General features: G+C 38.3%; 1 protein-coding gene across 4 annotated transcripts in view; it reads right to left on the reverse strand.

Moving 5' to 3' along the window:
• Positions 1 to 20969, reverse strand: part of RGS7 (regulator of G protein signaling 7) — a 246072-nt gene that overhangs the window by 224237 nt on the left and 866 nt on the right. The window lies entirely within an intron of this gene.

A 20969-nucleotide genomic window follows, 5' to 3' on the forward strand; every position in this document is an offset into this window, starting at 1 on the left:
AGGTATAAAACCCGATCATGCTAAAAGTCAACAGCATGGTACATTGCCTCTGCTAGCTGTTGGATCACAGATAAATTACATACAGTTTGTTTTCAACTACAGAAAGGTTCTAAAAATACATAGCCATGTAATCCTACTAATGAATGGATCTGCCTTACCTTTTTGGCATCATAAATGCTCTGCAGCACTCTGCGGCCTGTCTCCTGCTAAGCCTTAGAGAGCCAGCCTTGTCAGAAGAAGGGCATAAAAAAATAATAAAAAGCCTTCAGATGACTTCATAAAATAACAGAACAGCTTCGGCTGGAAGGGACCTTTAGCTCACCCAACTTACTCTGACCTATACAATATTATTCATATTTGTCCAATTTCGGCTAGCCATGACTATATAGTCAGAAAAATGTTTTACTATTTTCTACTAATTGTAGTTGAGAATACTCCCTATACCTATAGTGCAAAAATATATTCTAGCAGTTTTAAGACTTGACCACTGTGTCAGGATGTTATGAATCTGAGATCCCGCCACTTAAAGTTTTGTATTTTATTCTGCAACTGGAATACTCTTTGTCGTAGTTTTAAACCAATCCACACAGCTTGTGCACTCACTCCCCCCCTTACTCCCCCAACTACTGGAGAGTTAGGAAGGAGAATCCAAAGAATGTAGCTCCCATGGGTTAAAATAAGAACAGTTTAATAGCTAAGGCATAACACAAATCACTACTGCCATTACTACTACAAATAATAATGATAAAGCAAATAACAAGTGAAGAGAATACAACACCTCACCAGCCTCCGACCCATAACTCACCCCACCCTGCCCGACCGAGCACCAATCGATACCTCCTCCATCTCCCCAGAGCTCCAGCCCTTCCGGGTTTCTCCCGGTTACATCCTGGGTATGACGTGCTATGGTATGGAATACCTCTTTGGCTAGCATGGGTCAGGTGTCCTGTCTCTCCTTCCTCCCGGCCTCCCCTCCACCCTGGCAGAGCATGAGCTCAGAAAAGGCCTTGGACAAACCAAACATTTGAGCAGTAACTCAAAACATAGGTGTTACCAGCGCTGTTCTCAGCCCAAAAGTCAAAACACAGCACTGCACCAGCTACCAAGAAAGAGAAAAAATAACTGCTACTGCTGAACCCAGGACACTCTTGAATAGTAGATTCTCTTTCAAGCATACGCTGGCCTGTGTATTTACAGTGATCAGTAGCTTACAAAATTACAGGAGTGATTGTTCTAACAAGTACCTACAGGTAACATTTATAATATTTTAAGGCTTATGATGACCAAGAATTGAAATGGTAATTGAAAAGTGTTACAGAGTCATAAGAGAAATAATATAATCTTGAAACTTAAAAGCCTCCCAAACAGAACAGTCAAGATCTTTATGGCAACTGCACATAAGAGTAATAAGCAGCTCATATATTCTGTCCCTCAAATCTGCATAACAAAAGCTAAGGCTCATTTGTCAATTTACTTCCCTAAATATGTTCTTCTCCAGCAAGATAATTTCATATAATAACATTGTCAAATTATTTTTTTTCATGCTGTTTGACACACTCTAGCCTGCACATGGAAGTCCATTAATTTATCCAGCAGATTAAGTACTTGAAAAAATCATGTCATTTTTTGAGGATACCTGCACTGATGAGAATCCCATTTAAGCATGTATTTCAAAGCAAAATCAATGGGATGCACAGCTTAGTTTTCAATCACCTGCTTAGCTCCTCTAAACAAAAACATTAAAAAAAAAGTACTAAAGTAACAGAAATAATTTCAAGATCTCATGTGATATTGCAATTCAATTTTAAAACTGGAGTTCAAAGTACTTCAAAAGTGAAAGAAAATAAACACACCTCCTTTGAGGAAGTATGGTTGAAGTCAGACATGAAATAATGCATCAAATATGATCCTTACATTTGTGTGTATTGAAAAAAAAATAAATAAAATCTTCTTCCTTTCCAAAAGACTCAAAAAAAATAAAGCATTTGGAAACTGCAAATTCCAATTAAAGAACAGCAAATGAAAATAGATCTGGGACATTACCACACTGCTTTTAAGCTGCAAGATCCAACAGTATTCTGTTGAAAAAAAAAATCAATTTGTTAAGCTGTGAGATGAAAAGCATTTTCTCTTGCCTTCTCAGTAAAGCACAATCAAAGCCTGTGTTCATCTTAACTAAAGTCTGGTGATCACTCATGGTATGAAAAAATATGAAGACCCAACACTAAAATGGCCCTTGTAGGTTATTATTTAAATAAGCTGAGATAGCTTTTCTTGTTTAGAATTACCACTGCCTACAAAGTAACAAATAGCAATCACTAGTTGTAGTAGTTAAGAACATACTTGGTTCTATCAGTTGCAACTGTTGGCTGATTTATTGAGTTTTAGATTTCACAACAATAATGCTTAATTAATTTTTTTTTTCACTCTCACAATGGAATTGGAATACTTAGCCTTTTTTAAAAAATAATGATGACAGACTGCACTTGGAAACATGAGAAAAGTTATCCGCAAATAAAATCTCTTTCTCACATATCACAATTCAAAAGCATCAACACTGCCAGCTGAGATGCTTCAATTATTCTGGGCATCAACAACTGTGATTTTCAGGGTCTCTGATTAATATAGTAAGCATCATTAACCCAAAAGTATGTTCAAATTATGTCCAAAATCATTCTGCTTCAGCTTTTTATTTAATAAGGTCTTTTACCTTCATTCATTTAAGATGACTGAAAAGTTCAAACTGCTGCAAAGTCAGGCATCAGTTATAAGACTCGAGTGGTAATAATCATTTGTTTGTTAAAGGTCGTGGTTTTTAATGGGTCCTCTTAGATTACACTCACTAGCAGTCTCAGCCTGTACAAGTATCTATTTCTGGATAATGGCCATAGACAGAATTTCTTCTGGTATGTTGTGGTCCACAGACTGTAAACTATATAAAATTTATAGGACAAATCTTGTGGCTCTCTCTTTACTTTAGAAAAGTCAAAAAATCAGAAGCTTCAAATAAAGTCTGTCACATCTACAAACAGACTATTTTGTCTTTCAGTGTGAAAACAGTTATGAGGCAATTTTGGTGACACATCAGCAAAATTAATAGCAAATAATTACCAAAACAGTATATCCACTTGTATCTATTATATCTACAGGATTTCTAATGGATCACTGGTTTTATGAGGTAAACAATTCAATGATCTTAATAGAAAGGAATGACAAGGATGTGCTAATAGTGTATTTATGTTAAAGAAGCTTGAAGGCTGTTGAAGATAGGGGTCTGTAAAAGAAGACTCCAAATGTTCAAGCAGCAGATGACACTAGAAACTTTTGACAGTACTAGCACAGGATGATACCTGTGTGCCAGGGCTAAAATTACAAATCAAGTCTCATTGAATTCCTGGTAAAGGAATGCAAACTTGGGAGCTGTGTAAAACATACCACATATAGTAAAATTCAGATATAAAACGAAATCTAGGGAGCAGCAAAGAAAGAGCAAGCAGTGTTCAAGGCCAGGTTGGATGAAGCCTTGGGTGCCATGGTTTAGTGTGAGGTGTCCCTGCCCATGGCAGGGGAGTTGGAACTAGATGATCTTAAGGTCCTTTCCAACCCTAACTATTCTATGATTCTATGATAAGTAAGACTATGTTAATAAACACAAAACTACAAACCAATCTAAGAGCAGCAAGGAAGAAATACTCAGTATCAACATCATACTCTTTCTATCAGGATACAGATGTACTCCTTTACCATTCTCTAGAATGTAACTTGGCACTATTGACACTAGCACCCTAAGGAGCCTAGAAAACTTGAGCCAAATACCAGGGAAAGAAATAGGTACTGAACAGCTTCTGTATGTAAGTTTTAACTATACTAGGATTTGTAACTAACAACAATTGTATAATTAGGGATATAGATGTGAGTGTTTATCTGTGTGGAGCATTCCAACTGGACAAATAACTGTTATTAGATTGCTAATACTTTAAATTAGACTGAGAAAAAATAATAAAATCTTGGCTGTGCATATAAGGTGCATTTCTTTAGCCCACAAACTGCATGGGGCATTTAGTTTGGCTCCTTGCTCACAGAACTTTCCTAGAACTTCAAAGCAATAAAATTATGCTAATGAAAGGGTTTTATTAGATTTCCATACAGAACTGAAGCAGTGAAAACTGAACTAAAGATATAAAAATAAATGCATAATGTCTCATAGAAGTTTTTTGTGATTGCAGAAGGAAAAGTTTGGTCAGTCTCAAACTGTAATTTTTCATATACCTCGATGGACACAGCATAAAACCTAACATAGCATCAGGCTTAAAACCATGCACTGTCTAGGACCATGACACACTCTCATTAGCAGACAGCAACATTTAAAAAAAACAATTTAAAGTGATATCAATTCTAATGTTAGGACTCCCGAGTTGCCATTTATAATCAAGAAAACTCACAGCTTCTGAGAGGTAAAGGTATTTTTCACAAATAAATTGGTTTAGTATCATGGATTTTAGAAGTTACATGCTAAGGTACTTCTAATGTTACTTGACAAAAGTTTATGAAAAGTGGAAAAGAAACCAGACTCTAATCCAAAGTGAGTAAAATAGTTTATGTCATTAGCAAATCTAAATTGTTCCAGAGCACACAGTTTTGTTAGTAGAAGAGGTAAGTGACCAAAAGAAATGCTGTACAGTTTTGAGAGGGGAGTTCCTAGTTCAGGAGTAACAGTTGTCAGAAATCTGTATATATCTGAATCTCTGAGACAAGATAAGTAACACTGATTATTTAATAACCAATGCCCAAACCTGCAGATAAAGTTCCATGCACTTTTATGTAGGAGACTCTTTCCTCTACATGATTCTCCCCATTTGTTCAAAGGCAAAACATTTCTATGTATGCATGCAAAAAAGAATAATAAGAGAGAGAACCATACTATGTAAGCTGGGTGGGAAAACTTAGCGATAGCTAGAATACCAGCTGTAAATATGCATACACACAATTTGAGGAACTGCATCCTGGTGATGGCACAGATGTCAATAATATCAATTTTGTATGTTTATTCATATTTCATAGAATCATAGAATAGTTAGGGTTGGAAAGGACCTTAACATCATCGAGTTCCAACCCCCTTCCATGGGCAGGGACATCTCACACTAAACCATGTCACCCAAAGCTCTGTCCAAAGTATTTCACAGGAATACTGTGTAGGAAGTCACATAGGTTCGCTAAAATCATCACTATTCATATTAAACTCTTACTATACATATGAATGCAGATTGAGAGACCGGACTTTCTGCTTCAGCATATTGAATATATATTGCTGAAATGTACAATCACAGTATCTGTTACAAAAATTAAAGCATGGGGAAAATACAGTGTGGATTAATATCCCTTTAGTTACACTTGCCACAATTTATTCGGGTTTCTGACTAGTTTTAAATTGCTGGAAAGCAAAATCTCATAAACATGGCTCCCACGCATCACTTCAGTTACAGATATCCTCTGTTCTTTCAGCAGCAAAACAAAAAAAAAAGTGTGTTTGGATTCCATAGAATTACATTTTATTTGAAACACAGTATTTATAAGCATTACAGAAGTGAGATTAGGCTGCAGAGGTTAGAAAGCACAAAATGCCATTCTGTCAATAAAGGTCAGCACTTCCATTATTCTTGCCTGTTTCAGCACATGAGTTTCCCCTAGACAATTTACGGGAAATGGCAGGGAAAATAACCAAATCGTTGGAAAAATTGTTACAGATGCCATCTGCTCTTCACAGATGGGCCTGTACTGTAAAACACATACATCTCCTTTCCCTCTGTCATCACTCGCTTAAGATTTCAAAGCAGGTAAAGAAACAGAAACAATGACTGTCGAAAGTATACTATCAGCACACAACGTGGAAATTCAGCCACTGTCTCTCCACTTAACACTCTGCTGAGAGTTAGACAGAGATCTTCAGGCTGACAAAACCCCACTCGAAAGGAACACAAAATCTGTTAGTCAGAAAGTCAAAAGTTATATCTGTAATGAATCACAGTGGAATTGTGAAAAACAACTGAAAAAGAAGGTGTACCGGGGAAAAAAAAATAAAAAAGGCAATATTTGTTATTGCAATATTGTCATCACTACACTATACACTAGCCAAGAATATAATTATCTTAACCTCAGTGCCTCTTTGTAATCCATCTGAATTATCTCCAAATTACACATAGGAAAGAGAGGCACAAAATTACTACCATTTTGTCAAACAGGACAGCAGGACTATGATTTATATCCATGTTCCAACTGCCCAATTTTCTAAATGCAATACCTGATTGAAAATAGTCTCTTTGCTCTTAAGCAAGCCACATTCTGGTAATATTAGAATTCCCCAGCCAAGAAGAATTCAAAGTTTTACTGCACTGCACAAATTAAAAGTTTCTGCAGTTCCAATCTTCCTACTCAGACAAGCAGGGAGAGATTTTTAAGATAAATGCTGTTTCATACACTATCTAAAATAATACCTATGTCTTGCTTATCAGCATCCTAAGGAGTTAAGCACAACGTGCATGCATGACTTTCAGCCTGCTTGATATGGAATGATTTATTCAAAATGACCCAGCAACACAACCTAGACTTTACCTTCCTTCTCTCACATTCAAAAGTCTCCCTCTGCGTGATCACATTCCATCTTAAAGGCAGGCAATCATCTGAGACCTGACTGATTAGAAGAGTGGTCTAACAGACTACTCATCACAAGGCATCCCAGCATTAGCAGAAAGTATGGCTACTGCTGCATTTCAGTATAACAAGCTATCTGCAATTCTTTTCCACTGTGTTCTAATGCAGATTACATCCTCAAGACATCATCCATCTCTTCTTTCAAGAAAAAGTTGTTACACTGGCTAATGACTGTTACGCTGTTTGTTCTCACTTGTCAGAAGTCATTCACTGCATTAATAGTAGATAATACTACAAGGGATAAGTCAATTATGAAAACTAATTTAACTTGTAGAAGAGCAATTAATTCAAAAGTCATTATATTTACTTGTTTTGAATGGAAAACATAAACTTTTTTTCATCTAATTCATTCTACAGTATAACCTACTTCAGTGGGAAAACGTTGGAATTCAGACATCTAGCATGCTACTACTCTACTACCAGGGCACCACCATGTAAGAACTGTAGCATTTCACTGACACAGGAATTGTGTGGGACTACTTTTCAAGGAATTAATCTTAATAACCCAAGTGGTACTTCAGCAAGGTAAATAGGAAAGAACTTACTTTTAAAATTAAAAAAGGGGGGAGGGGAGAGAGGGTGATGGGACAGGACATCTTTCCCTTCAACTACATTACATGTTTCAAATATTCAAGGAAGTACCTTTCCCAAGGATAGTGAATAATGCAGTAACACAGCACACTGAACATTTTTAGTAATACTGAAGTCTATGTGCCTAATACATAAGCATTTAAGTGGTCTGTCTTGTAAGTACTATTCAAGATTACTTGCAAAAAGAATAGGACAAAAATATTTATCTGTAACCAAAAACAGCTAAAATTTATACTAATGCTAGTATATTTATGTCAACTATGGACTGTTCAGGTAAAATCCATTTACCATGTCTACATGTATTCTATGAAAAGATCAAAAAGGTGGCATAAGGGAGAAAGGGAGAACAGCAATAGGAGACATTACTGTGGGGATCTGTTACAGACTGTCTGATCAAGAGGAACCTGCGGATGAAGCACTCTACAGACAAATAGGAAAAGCCTCACACTCGCAGGCCCTTGTTCTCATGGGGGACTGCAACCACCCTGACATCTGTTGGAGCAACGGTACGGCCCGGCCCAAGCAATCCAGGAGGTTTCTCGATTGTGTGGAAGACAACTTCCTTCTGCAAGCAATAGAGGAGCCAACAAGGAGAGGTGCCCTGCTTGACCTCGTGCTCACCAACAGGGAAGGGCTCGTTGGAAATGTGACGCCCCAGGGCAGCCTTGGATGCAGCAATCATGACACGGTCAAATTTGAGATCATCAGGACAGTGAGAAGCGCATGCAGCAAGCTCACTGCCCTAGACTTAAACAGAGCAGACTTTGGCCTCTTCAGGAACCTGCTTAGTAAGGTTCCATGGGATATAGCCCTAGAGGGCAGGGGGGCACAAGACTGTTGGTTGATATTCAAGGATCACCTGCTACAAGCTCAGGAGTGTTGTGTCCCAGCCAGAAGGAAGTGCAGCAGCAGGGCCAGGAGACCTCCTTGGATGGATAAGGAACTGCTGAGAAAAATTCAAAGGAAAAAAGAGGCTTATAAAAGGTGGAAGCAAGGACAGGTGGCCTGGGATGAATACAGGAATGTTGTCTGGGAAGCTAGGGACCAGGTTAGGAAAGCTAAGGCCCAGTTAGAATTAAACTTGACTAGGGATGTTAAAGATAACAGGAACGGATTCTATAGGTACGTAGTGAATAAAAAACAGAGTAGGGACAATGTAGGCCCTGTCCTGAAGTTATCGGGAGAACTAGCTACCCTGGATTTGGAGAAGGCTGAGGTTCTGAATGGCTTCTTTGCTTCGGTCTTCACTGGCAAAGGCTCTGACTGCACCCCCCAAGTCTTGGAAGGAAGACACAGGGACTGTGAAAACCTCGGGCCCACTATACAAGAGGATCTGGTTCGAGACCATCTTAAGAACCTGAACGTACACAAGTCCATGGGACCTGATGAAATCCATCCACAGGTCCTGAAGGAGCTGGCGAATGAAGTTGCAAAGACACTGGCCATCATATTTGAAAAATCATGGCAGTCAGGTGAAGTTCCTGATGACTGGAAAAAGGGAAATATAACCCCCATTTTCAAGAAGGGGAAAATGGATGACCCACGGAATTACAGACCAGTCAGTCTCACCTCTGTGCCTGGCAAAATCTGGGAGCAGATTCTCCTGGAAGGCATGCTAGGGCACATGAAAAACAACAAGGTGCTTGGTGACAGCCAGCATGGCTTCACTAAGGGGAAATCCTGCCTGACCAATTTGGTGGCCTTCTATGACGGGGCTACAAAAGTGATGGACAGGGGTGGAGCAGTTGACATCACCTACCTGGACTTGTGCAAAGCGTTTGACACTGTCCCGCATGACATCCTTGTCTCTAAATTGGAGAGACATCAATTTGATAGGTGGACCACTCGGTGGATAAAGAACTGGCTGGATGGATGGCCTCACGCAAAGAGCTGTGGTCAATGGCTCAGCATCCAGCTGGAGACCAGTAACGAGTGGTGTCCCTCAGGGATCAGTGTTGGGACTGGTTTTGTTTAACATCTTTGTCGGTGACATGGACAGTGGGATTGAGTGCACCCTCAGCAAGTTTGCCGATGACACCAAGCTGTGTGGTTCAGTTGGTACACTGGAGGGAAGGAATGCCATCCAGAGGGACCTTGACACGCTTGTGAGGTGGGCTGATGCCAGCCTTATGAAGTTTAACCATACCAAGTACAAGGTCCTACACCTGGGTCAGAGCAATCCCAGGCACAGCTACAGGTTGGGCAAAAAGGAAATTCAGTGCAGTCCTGAGGAGAAGGACTTGGGAGTGTTGGTCGATGAGAAAACGAAGATGAGCCGGCTTCAGTGTGCATTCACAGCCCAGAAAGCCAACTGTATCCTGGGCTGCATCAAAAGGAGGATGACCAGCAGGTTGAAGGAGGTGATCCTGCCCCTCTACTCTGCTCTCATGAGACCTCACTTGGAGTATTGTGTTCAGTTCTGGTGTCCTCAACATAAAAAGGACATGGAACTGTTGGAACAAGTCCAGAGGAGGGCCATGAGGATGATCAGGGGACTGGAGCACCTCCTGTATGAAGACAGGCTGAGAAAGTTGGGGCTGTTCAGCCTGGAGAAGAGAAGGCTGCGTAGAGACCTCATAGCAGCCTTCCAGTATCTGAAGGGGGCCTATAGGGATGCTGGGGAGGGACTATTCATTAGGGACTCTAGTGACAGGACAAGAGGTAACAGGTTCAAACTTAAACAGCAGAGGTTTAGACTGGATATAAGGAAGAAATTCTTTACTGTTAGGGTGGTGAGGTACTGGTATGGGTTGCCCAAGGAAGTTGTGAATGTTCCATCTGTGGCAGTGTTCAAGGCCAGGTTGGACAGAGCCTTGGGTGATATGGTTTAGTGTGAGGTGTCCCTGCCCATGGCAGAGGGGTTGGAACTAGATGATCTTAAGGTCCTTTCCAACCCTAACTATTCTGTGATAGTTGATCCTATGAAAGTGAGAACATACAGGAACATATTTCCTCTTGCTAAGGCCTGACAAGCTAAGAACAAAACCACTGGCATTTAGACCAAATCATGTGAAAGACTATGAATTTGTAGGCAGCTTCACTTCCATCTTGGTGATCCTCAATACGATTCCAAAGATGATGCAATGACCATTCCAGGTATTGTGGAAAAAAAAAAGAAAGAAATTACCTAGGCTCAGTCTCTTCTGATTAGTCTCCACAGATCACTTTCCCACCTCTTTTTTTATACTTAGGTTGTAAATTTTATGCACAGAAATTATCTTTTCAGCTTGCCAACAGAACACTAAGCCCAGCAGCCTCCTTTGTGTAATACGGGTGCAGGCAACAAACAGCAGTGTTCAGGCTGGCTGATGAAAGAGGCTTCCCACCCTGGAAGCCACCAAACAAGCATCAGTGAGAGAAAACCACCACCAAAAGACCTGTTCAACAATTTGACCAGGACACCAACATTAACACCTAGCATAGCAGACACTGTTTATAAGACAGTGTTTATTCATTTCTTCCTCAACAAGAATCCCCCTCAACATGGGATGGACACTTGTTCACTACTCAGGGAGACGAGCACCACCTAGTGAAGCTCCAGCATCATTTTCAGAAGCACTTGCACCCGCCTGGTAGTTGCACTCAAATCTGTTTATCTGGCCATATTCGCTAGACAGAGCAGTTGATGGTACAGCTCTCATGAAAACAAATATAATTACAAGGCAATTTTTCTTTCACTGTTTTGTCCTTGAACCTGTTCTATGTCCTTTAATACCGCAAAGAATGACCAAGAAGAAGCCACATAAAATGATCTACTTAAAGAAACCATTACACAGGACACAAAGTGTAGAATTCCTGTTTGCAAGGGAAGCAAGAAGTACAGATCTTCCATACATTAAAAGAAAAATAAAATCAAATAAAGGATGTCAAGCCAAAGTCCTGTGCTAACACCCTTCTAGACAACATAAACTGAGATCTCAGCTTCTGTCTTTATCTTCGTGTAGATAACAGACATCAGCAATTTGGAAGGAAAGGTAGAACCTTCAGATGCAATCCATGGTTACATGTTTATGCCTGTACAACATGTCCTATTTTCTGCAGTTTGAAGTGAGAGCTCCTAAGCATTGGAATACAGAACTAAGAAGGATTATTACATCCAGTGTCCTGGAATCAGTTAGCCCCCAGTTTCTAGACAAAAAACAACATAAACCAAAAGAAGCCCAGAGAAAATAGTACTGGCTGCGGCCTCCCTGACCAGAGTTTGCATTAAAAGGTTAATGCATGATGATGCCACACAGGTAAATACGAGCACAATTCTATAAACAAAACAAAAAAAAAGACTTTTCTTCTGAAATGTACCTCAAAATGAGATACAAACACTACCTCAATATAAGAACAGAACATTGTGTTTAGTAAACCACTGAACATGAACTTCAGCGTCCAGAAGTAATGTTGTAGAAGTGGTGGTGATGGTAAAGAGAAAGCAAGATCCAATCTTTTTTTTTATTATTATTATTTCCCCCCCCCCCCCCCCACTATAAATGAGCCTAAGTGCTTCAGGTCACAACTGCCTGTAGAACAGAACAGCTGCTTAAATCTTGGAAAGGTTTTCCTATAGCAGAGATTCTATTCTTGTACTACTACAGGTTTTTAAGAAATGAGCACAAATAAACCACTATCTATAAGCAAGTCAAAGCTATTTCTCCTCTCTCTTGGAGGGAGGCATTAACTTCACCAGGCATTAGTATGGCTGTTCTATTTTGATGGACACTGGTGTTCCCTCCAAAATAGGAGCCAGAATCTAAGTATTTCATTCAGGTAGTACGATGATTCCACAGAGTAATAGACAGGATATATGAAAAGGTAATAAAAACCTTTAGCTCCTAGTGACTTGAATGAGATTTACTGTTGCTTAGTAACCCTTAAAAAAACAACAACAACAAAAAAAAAACCCCACAAGAAAAGAGATTGAAAGCTAGTAATACTGTGAACAGCTGGGTAGAATTCTCATTGTTTATAGTATTCTAATTGTCTAAAACTGCATTCCTGAGATGGTTGTACTTTACCATGTAATGTTGCACTTCAATAAATATAAGGTACCCTGTACAAAGCAAACAACTTATATTCACAGATTTTTACCCAAGATTACTTTTACTACAGACCACCTGGTTTACAGGTGACACAGCTAAAGTAAACTACTCGAGCCATGCTGAAATTTTAGTCTATGTATAATGGTATTGTACAGGGCTATGCTAACTTTTTCACTTGCTACTAAGAAGCCATCCCCTTGTACAATTTGGAACTTATTCCTCAGAACACACTTATAAGCCTGCAGAACTAAATGTGCCAACATCTGGGGTTTTGTAGTACAGCCATGGAATGTTCTATATTTTCTCCTCCATACAAACAAAAAAGTACATCATAAAAAGAATTCTTATTGTAAAATCATGCCTCAAGTTTGTGTAATCCTAAGCATCTATTATCAAGCTTTACCATTCTTCTGCTTTATATTGATTCTATATCAAATGCAGTTATATGATTCCTGCCAATATCAAGTGATGGCATGAATCTACATCTGAGTGTAGAATCTAGTTCACAGATTACTGCTTCTTACAGCCTATAGTTCAGAGAAGTGTAGGTGTTATGAAGCAGTAGTACACCTTTCTTTCAAAAGGCATTCAGTAAACTGCTTATTCATCCCAATATCAAAGTAGATCAGAAAAACTGTGGTTTTCCACCAGAATTTAAGGTGCTCTTAATTAACAGCTATTCAAAATACTTCAGTGCAATTCACTTTTACAACATGGAAAATGAAGTATCATAGCATTATTTCACATACATGAGATATAGTTAAAAGCTATTATATATTTAAATGGCCTCTAATAGAACCTTTTGTTCACATTTATTCAATTATGATCAATTATGAATCAATAACAACATTACAATAAAAGTGGGCCTGGGTAATATTCTTTCCAAAATAAATTCCATGGGGGCTGTGTGAATATTTTCTTCTTTTACTGTGGATTGGTATTTAAATAACAAAGAACACTCAGAAAAGCATGACGGCCACCAAAGCAACATGCCAGCAAGAGTCCTGGCCCCACGCACTATCACAAAAGCAGATCCATCCCACTACCACTGCTCATCACATGAGAGCAGGACTCTGCGCTGCTGAGAGCATATTTATAACTGCCAATCCGTTTGTTAGATTAGACTGCTGAAATACTAGAAGTGCATATGCATGTACATTCACATTATACAACTATCTACGTCATCAAGAGTAACTAGAACAGAAAGAAAAAATATCCTTTGGTATTACAAGGAGCAATTTTCACTTTCAGCTAGATAATCCTTATACATCTGAACTGAATTTTGAAGAGATTCTCTATGTATGCCATCCCTTCCTTTGCGGTACAATCCTTCCTTCCTAGAACTTTACACTATGTTAGTCAAAGAGGATTCAGCGCAGAAGCAAACACACAGCTCTAGCAGGATTGATGCAGAAGAGTTAATACAGCTTCAAAATTCCCATTTTACATGGTTTTGGTAAAACCGGTACAACGTGCAGAGAATGACAGCTTCCCTATGAAGGATAAATTTCTGTCTCTCGTCCTGGGGGTCTATTTGGTTCTTGATTCATTTGTTTTCAGAATTAAATCAGAGCAGCTTTGATATGAATGCAACATGAACAATTCTTAGAGAACTCACCAAAAGGATTACTCATTTGAATGACACTGTGTATCTAATACACTCCAGATTTTATTTAATGGGTATCAAAGATGTCCTCAATTGAGTAGAAATAGTACAATTATAAAAAAAAATAGGTATCTTCATTGGAAAAATATGGATAAAGTATACATTATAGCATCAGCTCTGCAGTTTCTATCATCAGCAATAATCTTTTACCCAGAAGTATATTTGGAGAAGAAAAGAGATAACGACAGGCTTATGATGCCCTGATCACCATTTGCAGATAGCATCATCTCCAAAACTCAGCCCATAAAGTGTTTTTTCTCAGATATACACAGAGCATTGCAAACAAATGGAGAGAGATCCATAGCATCATCTGACAAAGGAAGCTTTCAAACATACACACACACGATCATGAAACAGACCCCAAATTTTAGGAGGCTAAATAGTCCAAATGCAAAACTCCCATTCCTGTCAGTAAAGAAGTTTGTATGTTATCTAGTAAAAGCTTTACTAACAGTTACAATGGCTTTATAAGATGCTTCTATACCTATTCCTACAGCTCCATTTCTTGGCCAGCCTGCTTTCCTTCACTAACCTCAGGCAGTCCTCACCCTCCAGATGAAGCTACAGTTCTCAACTCTGCTTCTCAGACAACTCAGCCAAAAGAACTAATGTCCCCTGTGGCTTCCCAGCCAACCTCATTCCCACTGTATCTATTCTAATTACTCTTATAACCAATGCATACTTTAATAAGTGGCTCAACCTTTTTAACTCCAACTTTTTTTTTTAAAAAAAGCTAGTGGGCAATCAAGACCAAAAATCAAAATTTTCAGCTGACCCCTTCGCCATGGAAAATTGTACATGAAGCAATTCACTTTGCTACACCATCACCCCAAAGATTTGTTTAATGTTTTTCTTCAGTAGCCAATCTCCTCCTCCTACTAATAACACTCTCAAAGTTTTCCTCCCTTATACATTTCTGTAAGATTCATATTACCACTATTAAAATCCAGACTTTTCTTGCCTTAATCAAAGTTGACAAAAGGCAGTCTCCTATATTTCCAACTTCTTCCCCTAACACTGCAATCTGTTTCCAGTAACAATGAATAAAATTTACAAAGGAATAATGGAAGCCACTCCAGACAGTGTATTGCAAACTCAGCCCTAATGGCTCCCTCATCTGTAGAAAATAATTTGCTTCATTTTACCAAAATAAAAGATTTTTAGCTTTTCCACTGCTCTGAAATGTCACTGTCGTGCCTCATTTTACCCACCTGTAACACACAGAATAATTATATGCATCTCTTTTGTAAAAGCTTTATTTTTTAGAAATATAGTTGAAAACAGCTATTGATTATGTTCTATATTATGTATCTTTACCTTTCCCCAACACTTTGTCTGAAAAGTTTTATGGCATGTAAAAAAACCAGTTAAACATTCTGCTGCTGACTTTATTCTGTTCTTTCTAGGTTTGACCTGACATTTAGATTTGTAAATAGACTTTTTTTATATAGCTGGTGGCAATCAAAGAATCAATATTCTCTACCAATCCCCTTGCCATGGAAAATAAGCCCAGTTTCTTCTCCTTTAGCAGCTTTTACAGGCTGATGTGTAGAATCTGGTGTAGTGCTTCCTGTACTAAAAATTACAACTGTGTTGCAATGGTTTTATGATTCTTGAATTGGGAAAATAGCCACATTATAACAGGTTGTATTTACATGCAAGTATTTTAATTTTGCCTCATTACAGTTCATATCAGTTTTGGTGGAAATCTGTCAAATGTTATATGATAGAGGTTACTATAAAAATTCCTGCAGTCCACATAAAAGGTTGTAAGTCTGAAGAAAACAAAATTCAAAACTCCAAAACAAACAATTTCTGACTCCATATTGCATGTCACTATCAATAGCATCATTGTTTCCATAGCTACAAATGTAGACTGCTTCGAAGGAAAGAAGCAGAGAAACTGAAAATGACAATGCACAATCAAAACAGGCACATACAGTTTTCAGACAGCACATGTGGGATGGAGAAAGGAAGTAACATGGAGGTACAGAATTCTATGGGGTTTTTGCATTTGACAGTAATGCCAGTGATCTGAGCACATTAAGCTCAGAACAGCAAGCAGCAGTAAACCTCTCTCACTGCAGTATCACTTGATACATTTCTACACCTAGTGGAAGGAAGAGGAGAACAGAAAGGATGGAAAATACAAACAGGAATCTCCAAAGCAAATACACATGACAGGTGCCTCTTCCTCAGAGTTAGCCACCTGCAGACTCAGATTGACGTATTTTTAATCAGGTTTCCTTGGCATTTTCAGCAGTTCTGTATAGTTGTGAAGTCAATCAAATCCTCTATCACAAAAGATGCCAAAACATACACACTACACACAGTACTAACAACAGCCATTCCAAGAGAGGATACAAGAAAGTGAATGATCTGCACAGGGAGTAAATACCAAACATGAGGGAGAAAGTGTAGAGGGAAACATGCAGTCTCACCATATGAAAGGCACTCCACAGCATCTAGCAACTATTCTGTCCTTCAGTACCAAGTTCCTGCCCCTTAAATATTACCTATGTAATAGCTTGCTTAACTATCAACCAACTGCTCCAGAACTACATCTTCATCCTCATAACACTCATAGAATCACAGAATCGTTTAGGTTGAAAAACACTTTAAGATCGTCAATGAAAAAGATCTCAAGATCATCAAGTTCAAGCATTAACCTAGCACTGCCAAGTCCACCACTAAACCATGTCCCTAAGCACCACACCTACACATCTTTTAAATACTTCCAGGGACAGTGCCTCAAACACTTCCCCTGGGCAGCCTGTTCCAATGTCTGACAATCCTTTTGGTGAAGAAGCTTTTCCTAACATCAAACCTAAACCTCCCCTGGTGCAACCTGAGGCCATTTCTTCTTGCCCTATCACTTGTTACTTGGAAGAAGAGACGGACACCCAACTCTCTAAAACCTCCTTCAAGTAGTTGTAGAGAGCAATAAGGTCTCTCCTCAGCCTCATTTTCTCCAGGTAAAACAACCGCAATTCCCTCAGCCATTCTTTGTACTGGGTAGGGAGGTAAATTTTGCTCTTCCTACAGCTAGAACTCCTAAGGTGTAATGGACCTTTCTCTGTCAATTCTATAATGGTGAGTGTTGGAATAAAATCAAGACTAGCATCCAAAACTCAGACCAGTCCCACTCTTATTCTGAGAAGAAGAAACTGCATAATGGAGAGATATACAGTAATTTAATTAAAAACAAACAAAAAAAAAAACCACTTATCTCTAGTACCTCAGAGTACCCTGGCATTTGTAATTTAGTAACAAACTGAGTATTTTACACTGGAAGCAAGATGCTGGCATATTCAGAAATGCATAACATCAGATTAATTCATCCCGTATCAAAGTGAGTTACAGAACTTAGAAAAACCCTACCTATTATGCCCTTTATAATCTCACAGGCTCTAAGGAATAGTTATCTGCAATACTACTTCACACAATCGTTTTTAAGGGAACAGTTGATAAAAGCCACATGAGAACACAGTATTTCCTACACGCTACACTGGAAGTAGTCTCTGGTACAAGCAGAGGAGAGAAGGTCATTAGAAGACGGTGGTCACTGCATGGCTATTGTTCCTTTACAACAATATTTGCAAGGATTATGCTTTGGAGGCATAGCTTCTATGAAGAATATCAGATCACAGGAAACTAAGAAGCTTGAGATTACAAATTCAGCCCTTGCTATACATGAGTACTGGCATATATAACCTTCAACAATTGTCACAAGAACAGAGCAAACACCTTATTATCTTCATTACAGCACTGAAAGCCCCAAATGTTAGTAATTCTGATCAGCTTTGGCAAAAGCTACTTTAACACTCAGGGCAGTGAGGAAGGTAGAGAATTAAAGTCTCAGCCACACAATATTACTATTTAGACAAGGCTAATTTTATTGCTACAAAATAAAGCTATCATCTCTTAAATGAAGCTAGTTCAGACAGCAATACAGTAACCATTAAACTTACAAATTAGAACTCCTAATCCTTGCAGCATGTTTGACTAAAAAAGTAAGCAAAGCACAGACCAGAAAGACAAACAAAGGTTTAGCAGGACTAGCTGTAGGTCTGAAATGGACGTTCCTCAAAAGACAAGTCTTATTCTTTTAATTATTTGAGCCATGCATTTGATTAAAAGAAAAATGGCAGGTCGGGCTCTGAAAAGCTGCACAACATGGGCCTTAGATTCCATCTCAAGTTTCTACTTTAAGACCTAGCTTACAGCAGTACATGTTAGTGTTGCTGAAATCTGAGATTTCTGTGAACAATTTGTGATGTCAAAACACTACAGATTCCAGTGTCTTATCTCTTTCAATTGCTGACTGAAATGGACTCTTAGAGAGGAAGTAAAAGCAGGGGGTTTAAAGATTTCAGGTTTGCTTCAGGCCTCTAGCAGAAAAATTCAGGACTTTTTCTAAGGTATGTCAGTACCAATGATGTGTCACATGTCATTACTTCATAATTAGGCTGATAGCCAAAAAGAATAATTCATCTGACATTCCACTAAAATAAAAACTATCCCCCAAGGCATAAAAACACTGACACAGGCATCTTACAAGGCAGTGTAAAAATGATATAAGGATCTATTTATCTGTGCTGGTGTCTTTCCATCACAGCTTCAAATAAGTAATTCTAAGGTAAGTATTCATTGAATATTTAATTATCCCATGCTGATTTAAAAAAAAAATTGTATCTGAAAGCAAAATGCAATGAAACCCTTCTTTGTCTATGAATACAATCTACTATGAGAAAAAGCAGCTATCTACAGTCTGTATTACTCCAGATAACGCTTCGAAAATCCATCTCTCTTTAACCCTTCAAATAAGTAACTAATCACAAATCAAACACATTTTAGTAAACAGAAAAGCTGCCTTTTTTGTGAGGAGTTTGCAATTCACTTAACGTGTAATAGTGATTCAAGCCTTAAGTACTGCATTTGTAAATACCAGAACTTCATTCCATGCAAAATTTTGTTCTAAAATGCTCCTGACAGAATCAGGATTTAGGAAAGCCAAGCTACAACTCCATGTAGTTTAGGGTTTAGGCATATTTAGTTCAGATTATATCTGAAAGTTAGACAGACTAGCAGAATTGCCAGATTACAAACTTGTGCTTTATAGCCAATCATCTTCACTCAACAAGGCCAAGTTTTAGTTCTTCATTAACACAAGTAGTAAGAACTGTTCCATATATTCCTTGCAGGTACACATATCAAAATGTGTGCTATTCCAAGTATTGATGTTGTATAAACTACTGAAAAAAAGCATTTCTGCATCTGTGGATTTCCACAGCATTACTCAAAATACAGGACTTCAAATTCAGTTTCCTTCTGAAGCCAGCCAATAGCACATTTGTGTATTTCTAACAACTATTAATACTCTTCAAGAAAAAAAAATGTCCTTCATGAAGCTGGCAACTCTCGTTCTTTGTTCACTCAGCACAGTGCTTTCATTTCCAACACAGTGACAGACACAGGAGAATTGGGGTTTCAAATGTATTACAAGGAATTTTGTGATTTAGTTGTTGCTATTAAGGAATTATATTCAGAGATTATATATTCTGAAGTAAAATTATTTCCACCTAACTATCCTCCTCCTGCATTTCAGACACAAAATTATAACATGTTTGATTACAGCAATATCATACCACAGAAAAGGCAGTGATTTTACAACTTCTTTAAGTTATCTATTATTTTGTTGCCTATTCCTTGAAAACTGCCAAATGAAGGACTACTTAGTCTGTTCTAACATCAGTGTGCACAACCTTAAATGATCTTTTGATTCACCATGCTAAAAAATAAGTTGACATGTACAAAAATAAATATTGCAGGTAATGCTGTAAAAGGTCAGCGTTCTTCGGAGGTTTAACACTCAGTGCACCACTTGCACTTTAGTAGCAATAAGGGAAGGACTACTGCTACACTGGAAGACACAGACTGATATCATCCCTTTCTCACAGATAACTGCTATGAATTGCTGAGCATATACCTGAGGTTTTGTGCCCTACTCAGCTCCCCATTTTCAAAATTTGCCTGTGTCACCAGGATTCTCATCCGTTGCCTTGACAGTTTCATTTCAATCCGGAAGCTGCTCAGGGACAATGTTAAATTCTGGCATAAGGTCACTCTTAAGTACAACAGGTCACAAGCTTGACCAAGCAAAGCCACCATGGGAGAAGAGAAACAGTTTCTGTGTTCCCCCTCTGTGTACTAAATAAGCTGACCTCAGAGTGGAAGTACACAACAAATGTACAAATACTCTGTTTAGAAAGATCAAAAACCTGTAAAGAACAATAAGAGCTTTGGTATATCACTTTTAATACATGCAGCATGTTTTCATGTATAAATTCATGCACACAATTGCATTTTGAAACAAACCTGTGGTGTTAACGGCAAGGTAATCCTGTATTTTTATAGAAGTGCATTCTTGCATAGGTAACTAGCTCATAAATACATTCACATATGTAAAAAGAGCTTAATCTTCCAAAACAGCAAATACAACCAACTAACTGAAATCAGCAACTTACTTGAAAATAGGAAGATAAAGAATGCCTCAGTCTTCAATTTGAGACTGTTTCTTAATTTCTGGGAAAAGAACACTTACCACCGTTACCGATGATACCTCAGTTCACCTCAAAGACTAAACTCAGTATGTACCAAATACATTCTACTACAGTTAACTTGCAAAAGCAAAAGTCAATGCCTCTAACAAAGTAAAAATATTGATTTTTCCCATCTGATTAAAAACAACCACAAATAGTTTAGAAAGCACCATGTTCTATAAATAAACAAGTAGTTGCTTAATTGTGTATTTCAGTTTGTGACAGCAAATTTGGGTCTTCTCCATTATTATAATTTATTTTATTCTTTTTTGATTAACACAATTAAAGCTTTATAAAAATATAAAAGTATAGATGTATCTCAAAATTGCCAAGCATTTACTGCCACTTAAATGAAAGCACAGTGGCCAAATA

This window comes from Melopsittacus undulatus, chromosome 3 (genome assembly GCF_012275295.1).
Source record: "Melopsittacus undulatus isolate bMelUnd1 chromosome 3, bMelUnd1.mat.Z, whole genome shotgun sequence".
Lineage (NCBI taxonomy): Eukaryota > Metazoa > Chordata > Aves > Psittaciformes > Psittaculidae > Melopsittacus > Melopsittacus undulatus.